We start from the raw sequence: 10,079 nt of genomic DNA on the forward strand, positions 1-10,079 counted from the left end.
TATTTTAGATATGTGATCATATTTACGTGTGAAAGAACCCTCGATCCCGTGAAAATGAAGAGGGGCGTATTATCCCGATGGGGCGTATTACACCAAGTTACCCTACAACGCGCGACTACTCGTGTTACAAAAATTCGCGCGACAACCGAAATGTTGGGGGTCATTCGGAAGGCAACGAGTTGATCTTACTTCGTAGATATTTTGACAGAAGATTTTTTTGGAATTTGGTTTACTGAATTTTTACTTAGAGTTGTGACATTTTTTTTTTGAATTACGCTAAAAACTTGGGTAGCATTGAATTGACCAAAATTTTAGATAAATGCGTCATTTGAACCGCAATTCTTCACTGATTTGGTATGAGGTTTGACGGAATTTTCGTGCTTTAATTAACTTCTAGTTATCCCAAACTTTTGCACGATACTGAGGGATGGTCCCTTTTGTACGATACATTTGATTAACTACCAAAATTTCGCAATTGCTCTCCAAAAAATATAAGACTATGGTTCTAATGACGCACTGTTTTAATTTTCTTTATTGATTTGAAGCTTAGAAAATTAGAAATGTATTTAAGAGCATTTTTTGAAAAATAACTACCTTTAAATAATAATTTAGTAATTCAAAAAACATGTTTGACAAAATACCTACGAAATAAAATTACATCATTGCCTTCTGAATGAGCACTTTTGTATGTTTTTTCGGGGCGACCCCAAACTTTTGCACATGAGTGTATACTACGTTATCGATATTATAGCACCATCTGGGACAGTTTTGCGGACAGTGCGAATCGGGAAGACGAGCGAGCTGTCTGGCATTTCCCACCCGTCGATAGCCAGCCAGTACGAGATGATCGCGGGAGAAGAATATCGCGAGAGAAAACGTGTGTCCAGTTAATACAAATTGACACTCCAATGACATGAATGTGTGTTCCACTGTTTCAGCACTGATTTACGTACGTAAGGGAACTAGGTGTAAAATGCGCCGTCGGGGTTAAGTATGTCACCGAAATATCTCCAAGATAAAAGGTGTTTTAGTTAAATCCGATTTTTGTACGATATCTCTATCAAACTTCTCAAACTTTTTTTGTTTATCGTAATTGACTGAATGGAGCATGTGGTGGAGTTGCTATCATCATTCATAGGCGCATACACTGAGTCTGAGTTTTATTAAAACATCAAATTTTTCGTCTAATGAAACCAACATTTTTGAAACTTCGGGTATTTTTGTTGAAATACAGCTTGGTAAATATAGTTTCATAGCTGCCTATTCACGTTTTCAATGCACTGGACAGTATGTTAATTTGCTTCGAACTGACTTTCGGAAATTGACTGGTCATTGGCATAGTCAAAAAAGTTGACATTAGTGACTTTAATGCAAAACATCGCTCATGGAATAATTCGCAAAGTAATTTCAACGGCAAAGTAGTATTTGACGGGTGCTCTTCAGGATATTTATATGACAGGATCGGCAAAAAGAAACTAAAAAACGTTATACTCAATTCAGACACAAAATGTTGGAAACAGTTCAAATTCCGACATGGACATTCGATCACTCATCGTGTAATAAATTTGATTAGATCCAACAAATCTGGAGGCTATTCTACTGGTCTTGCTCTTCTAGATATAGGAAAAGCATTCGATAGTGTTTGGCATGAAGGCTTAGTTGTAAAATTAAAAAAAAAATCAGGTTAATTATCAGAGCTCCAAGTCTAATAGACTTGCTGCAAAAGCTGGTGTTCCTCAAAGCAGCATTCTGGAACACATACCTGACCTGACAAAGTTACCTTTGCCAGTAGAATTGATTGTTTTATCGTTTAACTTGAAGCTGGATTCAATCTTGAATGCATGAGCTACGCAGAATTCACTAAATTAAATCCACATTCGGTTCTTGATTGTCAAAAATGATAACTGGATTAATTTAACAGAACCACAGAATGAAAATTTTGTGAGACTACCCAGGGTGCGTTGATCGGACTCTGCCCAGCTTGACTGAGCCTGGCCATCAGGAAACAAAGCCAGCAACGAAGTGATAATTATTAATCAATTTATGAGCGCCATAAAAGCCGTATGCATTCACACTGTGTGAGGTGAGATCTGTGCAGAACGTCGTTGGTTTATTGCAGGCGATCGCCAGAGCTAGATATGGTAGTCTCTTCTCCGGTGGGACATAAATTGGTGAAATATTTCGAAATTAAAGCGGAGTGTTTGGAATGTTTGGATTTGATAGCTTTGGGCGGGAGTTTTATTGGACTGTTTTGCTGGTCAGTAGCGAACTTGAAATATTAAGGATGAGTTTTTTTTAGGCTTAATCCACAAAACAATTTATTGGAGTTATTCAATTTTCAATTTCCTCAATATTGTGATTAATCAAAATTAAGGTGGCGAAAATTAGTGTTTTCCCCTAGTATCATTGCAATGCATTGTAACTACTTGAATTGTTCAAGGCATAATCTTAGTGAAAAAAAGCAAAAAATAACAAAATACTCAAGGTATTGTAAAAAATTGATGCGTTTTTCCAATGAATAAATGGCTTGAAGGGGTAAGAAGCTTCATCCATCCTTTGGAAATAACGGTTGTAATTTTTTAGAAAGTTTCTAACGAAAGAAAAGAGCCGGCCTCGGTCTGCAAATCTTTTAAATAAAGATATCTATCTATCTAATATGTGAAGAATTGTTTGGATGTGTCATTAATGTAACAGATATAAGAATACATGGAGGAGTTCTTAAACAAATATGGATATACTTTATATACACGGAGAAAAAACACTTTGAATTTCAAACTTACAATCTTGTTGTATTTAATCGAAAATTTGTTGTTCCAAACTCATTGTTTTGTTTGAAACTAATTCGTTTTATAGGCTGTTTCAATGTAGAATCTTAGTTTCTTTTTAATGTGTATAATGGTTGTTTCGAACTTATTTTTTAGTTTGTATCCACAAACAACTGGTTTGATTTTACTAAAAAGAAGGTTGTTTGTTTCTCCGATCAACTATAATTGTCAAGATAAATAAAAGGTTTGATTCTACCAAAGCAATACTTTGAAAAAAAAAACTGAAATTTTAGTCGCGTTAAAAACAACCAAAATTCTAGTTTGCTACAAACCAATCTCATGTGTTGTTTCTTTTTTCGCTTTCCGTCAGTTAAATGTATGGATAACTGCAGTTACCCTCGAAACCGAAAAGAGAACAACACAATTGAGTTTGATTTCAGTGATAGGGTTTTCAATTGGATATTCTTGTAAAAGTAATTTGAGTGGGGATTCATTCTTTATCTTATATAAAAAACACTTTCATTTTTAAAGGTCCTATTGAACTCTTTCGCTAAAATGAATGCGAAAATACTCATTCATCCAAGGCAACGAAAAATTCTGATGCTGATTCTGGCCCTCCATTTTTTTATTGAATTTTTCAGCAGAATGGTAAGACAAACTTCCTCAGAGTTTTGGATGTGCTGATTATAAAACATCGTAAATGTAATTTCAGATAAAGAGAAAATGCGTTATGGCTAGAAACCGCCAGTAGAAAACATCTTTGACGGCGTCTTACTTTCTTTTGATAGAAGAGCCTGTTCTTTTAGGATTGAAAATAATAATTATTAAAAAATAATTATTTCACAAAATATTTAATAAATAACACTACAATAAATATGCTTTATCATCAATAAAAATAATGAAAAGATAAAACGCAGATAAGCAAATCACCCAAAACCAGAAAATTGGTTGAATCAACCAGTATTTTTTTTTTATTTTGAATTGATTCTTGTTTGAATCAAACCACTGTTCTTAGTTTGAAACAACACACGTTCTTAATTGTTTCAAGAATTGTCAAATTGAACAACAAATGATTTGGTTGTTTCAAACTAAAATTTGTTGAAATTATCTTGAATATATTGGTACGAACAACATGAAATCTTTGTTAGTTTTTAACAATGCATTTGTTTGATTCAAACCTTAATTTTGTTTGTACATAAATCAAACTGATAATTTTTTTTTAATTTCTTTATTAGTATCATTCCAAACATTACATTCATTTCTTTTATCTAGGTGTTCTGTGTTATTAGACAACACTATCATCCTAATTTGGTAAAACAAATTTAAGATTTTATTAACATTTTGTTAAGAACATATTACATTTCATTTGCCGTAGCAGTTCAGATTTTTTACAGGTGAGTTGATTTCACCTGCTTATAAGAGAAAAAAAACGCTTTGAATATACTTAACCTAACTTAACCTAAACATATAACGCATTAATCGTGGCAATAGAAGATTGTAACCATTTTTGCCTGAAATTATTTATTATTTTATTTGACATTTGTTCCAATGTTTCAACATTGGATATTCTATGTAACTCATTGGTACATTTAGAATCATTTTCAAAATTTTATTTTGAATTCTCTGCAGAGCTTTCTTCCTGGTATTACAACAGCTAGTCCATATTGGTACAGCATACAACATGGCTGGCCTGAAAATTTGTATGAATATCAAAAGCTTGTTCTTAAGACAAAGTTTTGATTTTCTATTTTAAGGGGATAGAGACATTTTACATATTTATTACATTTGGCTTGAATGCCTTCAATGTGTTTTTTGAAAGTTAAATGATAAGAATTTAACTTTCAAAAAACACATTGAAGGCATTCAAGCCAAATGTAATGAGCCCTGGATACTTAACTTCATCTGACCAATTATTGGAACCCCTCTCATCGTGACAACATGTCTACTTGAAGGTTTCAAATAAAGAGCTTTTGGTTTATGTGAGAATATTATTAGTTGAGTTTTGGAAGCATTAGGAGAAATCTTCCATTTTTGTAAGTATGAAGCAAAAATATCCAATTTTTTTTTGCAATCGACTACAGATGACACGCAGGCTTCGTCCTTTGGCGAAGAGGCCTGTGTCATCCGCAAACAAGGATTTTTGACATCCCTGAGGTAACTCAGGTAAGTCAGATGTGAAAATATTGTATAATATTGGTCCCAAAATGCTGCCTTGAGGGACACCAGCTCTCACAGGAAGTCTTTCAGATCTGGAGTTCTGATAATTAACCTGAAGTGTACGATTTGACAGATAACTTTGAATTATTCTAACAATGTATGTTGAAAAATTAAAGTTTTTTAATTTTACAATCAAACCTTCATGCCAAACACTGTCGAATGCTTTTTCTGTGTCTAGAAGAGCAAGACCAGTAGAATAGCCTTCAGATTTGTTGGAACGGATCAAATTAGTTACACGTAAAAGTTGATGAGTGGTCGAATGTCCATGGCGGAATCTGAACTGTTCACTGGCATAAATTGAATTTTCGTTGATGTGGGCCATCATTCTGTTCAAAATAACCTTTTCAAAAAGTTTACTGATGGAGGAAAGCAAACTGATTGAACGATAGCTTCCATTTGTCAGGAAAATATGCTAATTGAAAACATTTGTTAAATATATCAACTAAAAATGATAAGCTACTTTCTGGAAGTTTCTTGATGAGGATGTAGAAAATTCCATCATCGCCGGAAGCTTTCATATTTTGAATTTTTTAATAATAGTTCTCACTTCTTCCAAATCAGTCTCCCAGGCATTTTCGAAAACGTTCTCTTGATTGAGAATATTTTCGAACTCCTGAGTAACTTCATTTTCAATTGGACTAGTAAGTCCTAAATTAAAATTGTGCGCGCTTTCAAACTGCATAGCAAGTTTTTGAGCTTTTTCACAATTAGCTAGTAATAATTTGTTTTCCTCTTTCAATGCCGGTATTGGCTTCTGAGGTTTTTTCAAAATTTTAGATAATTTCCAAAAGGGCTTAGAGCCAGGGTCCAATTGAGAAATCTTATTTTCAAAATTTTTGTTTCTTAATTGAGCAAAACGTTGATTTCTTTCTGCAAATCCTGCCATATAATTTTCATAGCAGGATCACGAGTGCGTTGAAATTGCCTTTTCCTCACGTTTTTGTAGTAGTTGAGATTGGGAATTTGATGTACGAAAAAATAATAAATGAATAAAATAAATAAATTGTTGATTTCAATTATACAACTTTGTTCAGAAAATATCGGAAAGAAAAAGAACCTTTATCGTTAAAATGAGCACATAGAATGAATAAAATGATATCATGAGTGCGGAAACAATTATAATTTACATGCCGATACGTATAACAATGCGATACACGCCACATTCTTACAGCATCAAATGACTGGGCGGATACAAACAAAGCAGGCTCCTCTTTGTATAAATAGGGGTACACTAAACGTTCTGGCGTCATTCGTGAAACGGACGCAGAACGCGCAACAACCGGAGCAGCCGAAAAGGAATAGCAATAATAGCAGCGAGATCTTGAGTTGCGACTCGCTGCTATTTCATCCAACGCAAACCTGGGCCGAGGCTTGAATTGAGCGCCCCTCCACCTTCCCTTGGTGGTGGATAAATAGCAGTGCGTGGAGCGTTTTCCTTTCATTCGTGAAACGGACGCAGAACGCGCAACAACCGGAGCAGCCGAAAAGGAATAGCAATAATAGCAGCGAGATCTTGAGTTGCGACTCGCTGCTATTTCATCCAACGCAAACCTGGGCCGAGGCTTGAATTGAGCGCCCCTCCACCTTCCCTTGGTGGTGGATAAATAGCAGTGCGTGGAGCGTTTTCCTTTCATTCGTGAAACGGACGCAGAACGCGCAACAACCGGAGCAGCCGAAAAGGAATAGCAATAATAGCAGCGAGATCTTGAGTTGCGACTCGCTGCTATTTCATCCAACGCAAACCTGGGCCGAGGCTTGAATTGAGCGCCCCTCCACCTTCCCTTGGTGGTGGATAAATAGCAGTGCGTGGAGCGTTTTCCTTTCATTCGTGAAACGGACGCAGAACGCGCAACAACCGGAGCAGCCGAAAAGGAATAGCAATAATAGCAGCGAGATCTTGAGTTGCGACTCGCTGCTATTTCATCCAACGCAAACCTGGGCCGAGGCTCAAATTGAGCGCCCCTCCACCTTCCCTTGGTGGTGGATAAATAGCAGTGCGTGGAGCGTTTTCCTTGCATTCGTGAAACGGACGCAGAACGCGCAACAACCGGAGCAGCCGAAAAGGAATAGCAATAATAGCAGCGAGATCTTGAGTTGCGACTCGCTGCTATTTCATCCAACGCAAACCTGGGCCGAGGCTCAAATTGAGCGCCCCTCCACCTTCCCTTGGTGGTGGATAAATAGCAGTGCGTGGAGCGTTTTCCTTTCATTCGTGAAACGGACGCAGAACGCGCAACAACCGGAGCAGCCGAAAAGGAATAGCAATAATAGCAGCGAGATCTTGAGTTGCGACTCGCTGCTATTTCATCCAACGCAAACCTGGGCCGAGGCTTGAATTGAGCGCCCCTCCACCTTCCCTTGGTGGTGGATAAATAGCAGTGCGTGGAGCGTTTTCCTTTCATTCGTGAAACGGACGCAGAACGCGCAACAACCGGAGCAGCCGAAAAGGAATAGCAATAATAGCAGCGAGATCTTGAGTTGCGACTCGCTGCTATTTCATCCAACGCAAACCTGGGCCGAGGCTCAAATTGAGCGCCCCTCCACCTTCCCTTGGTGGTGGATAAATAGCAGTGCGTGGAGCGTTTTCCTTGCATTCGTGAAACGGACGCAGAACGCGCAACAACCGGAGCAGCCGAAAAGGAATAGCAATAATAGCAGCGAGATCTTGAGTTGCGACTCGCTGCTATTTCATCCAACGCAAACCTGGGCCGAGGCTCAAATTGAGCGCCCCTCCACCTTCCCTTGGTGGTGGATAAATAGCAGTGCGTGGAGCGTTTTCCTTTCATTCGTGAAACAGACGCAGAACGCGCAACAACCGGAGCAGCCGAAAAGGAATAGCAATAATAGCAGCGAGATTTTGAGTTGCGACTCGCTGCTATTTCATCCAACGCAAACCTGGGCCGAGGCTTGAATTGAGCGCCCCTCCACCTTCCCTTGGTGGTGGATAAATAGCAGTGCGTGGAGCGTTTTCCTTTCATTCGTGAAACGGACGCAGAACGCGCAACAACCGGAGCAGCCGAAAAGGAATAGCAATAATAGCAGCGAGATCTTGAGTTGCGACTCGCTGCTATTTCATCCAACGCAAACCTGGGCCGAGGCTTGAATTGAGCGCCCCTCCACCTTCCCTTGGTGGTGGATAAATAGCAGTGCGTGGAGCGTTTTCCTTTCATTCGTGAAACGGACGCAGAACGCGCAACAACCGGAGCAGCCGAAAAGGAATAGCAATAATAGCAGCGAGATCTTGAGTTGCGACTCGCTGCTATTTCATCCAACGCAAACCTGGGCCGAGGCTTGAATTGAGCGCCCCTCCACCTTCCCTTGGTGGTGGATAAATAGCAGTGCGTGGAGCGTTTTCCTTTCATTCGTGAAACGGACGCAGAACGCGCAACAACCGGAGCAGCCGAAAAGGAATAGCAATAATAGCAGCGAGATCTTGAGTTGCGACTCGCTGCTATTTCATCCAACGCAAACCTGGGCCGAGGCTCAAATTGAGCGCCCCTCCACCTTCCCTTGGTGGTGGATAAATAGCAGTGCGTGGAGCGTTTTCCTTGCATTCGTGAAACGGACGCAGAACGCGCAACAACCGGAGCAGCCGAAAAGGAATAGCAATAATAGCAGCGAGATCTTGAGTTGCGACTCGCTGCTATTTCATCCAACGCAAACCTGGGCCGAGGCTTGAATTGAGCGCCCCTCCACCTTCCCTTGGTGGTGGATAAATAGCAGTGCGTGGAGCGTTTTCCTTTCATTCGTGAAACGGACGCAGAACGCGCAACAACCGGAGCAGCCGAAAAGGAATAGCAATAATAGCAGCGAGATCTTGAGTTGCGACTCGCTGCTATTTCATCCAACGCAAACCTGGGTCGAGGCTCGAATTGAGCGCCCATCCGTCGTTGCGTATCAATTCGCAGCGGCCGTGTGCAGCAAACGATGGATTCTTCAGATGACGGTCGCGACAGTGGCGCAGCGTTCACCGGACCGCTGGCTCCCACAAAGTAAGTAATCTTTATGTATAGACTCTGCTGGAAATAGACAGAAGTCTAGTGCAGATTATTTTGAAATTCGGTGGAGATAGACGAATTTCAGTAAAATATCAGACTCCGGTGGAAATAGACGGAGGTCTAATGAAGGATATTTTGAAATTCGGTGGAGATAGACGAATTTCAACAATAATAATAATAATAATAATAAATTAGCCTCCGGTGGAGATAGACGGAGTGCTGATAATATCTTTGAAATTATTGGGCTAACGCTATGTTTTGCTATTGTTACAGAACGCCCTCGAAAAAGCTTATTCTCAAGGAACTGAATGAAGCACTCAAGAAGAACAATGCACTTCGCGAGCAGGTGGCAAGTTTATCAGCAGGCTTCGGCAGTGATCTGTCTCCAGCTCCGGCTGTCACCGGTCGTTCGGACGGACTGCTATTTTCGACAATGAATAGCTTGTCGTTGGGTTCACTCAACATACCAGAATGCGCACCATCGGAAGGGCAAACCGAGATAGACAAACAAGCTTTCGAGTACTGGAAGGATTTGCTTGTTTCGTCACTACAGCTTGTCAGTGCTACAGATGAGAGGATGAAATACGGAGTATTCAAGATAAAATCTGGCCCCAAGCTACGCGAAATACTAAACACAACTTCTTCTGTACCTGGGATGCCGGATGAGAAAACTGCTCCATTCTCAAATGCATTGGCTCGACTTGATGGATATTATGGATCCAGAGCTTACACATTGACCCAACGAGGCAAACTGATGATGATGATGCAGAATGGAACAGAAACTAGTATTGCGTTTGTGCGACGAGTGACTGCTGCAGCTAAACTATGTGGTTACGGAGCAGATGAAGAAATGGAAGCTGTTGTGCGAGTTGTTACCCAAAGAGCAAACGATGCGAGAGTTCGGACCCTGGCCAACAGAAATTGGCTGAAGCAAGGTACCTTGAAGGACCTGATCGATCTGATCCAGGATTACGAAATTGAAAAATCAAGCGAAGAAGAATTTCAGAAGAGTCAAGCTCGAAGAGATTTATCTTTGGTCGCAGCAGTGTCCCACGGCAATGAGGAATTTCGCAACCAACGGCCCGCGTTCGGCCCATAC

The sequence above is a fragment of the Aedes aegypti genome, chromosome 2, assembly GCF_002204515.2.
Source record: "Aedes aegypti strain LVP_AGWG chromosome 2, AaegL5.0 Primary Assembly, whole genome shotgun sequence".
Lineage (NCBI taxonomy): Eukaryota > Metazoa > Arthropoda > Insecta > Diptera > Culicidae > Aedes > Aedes aegypti.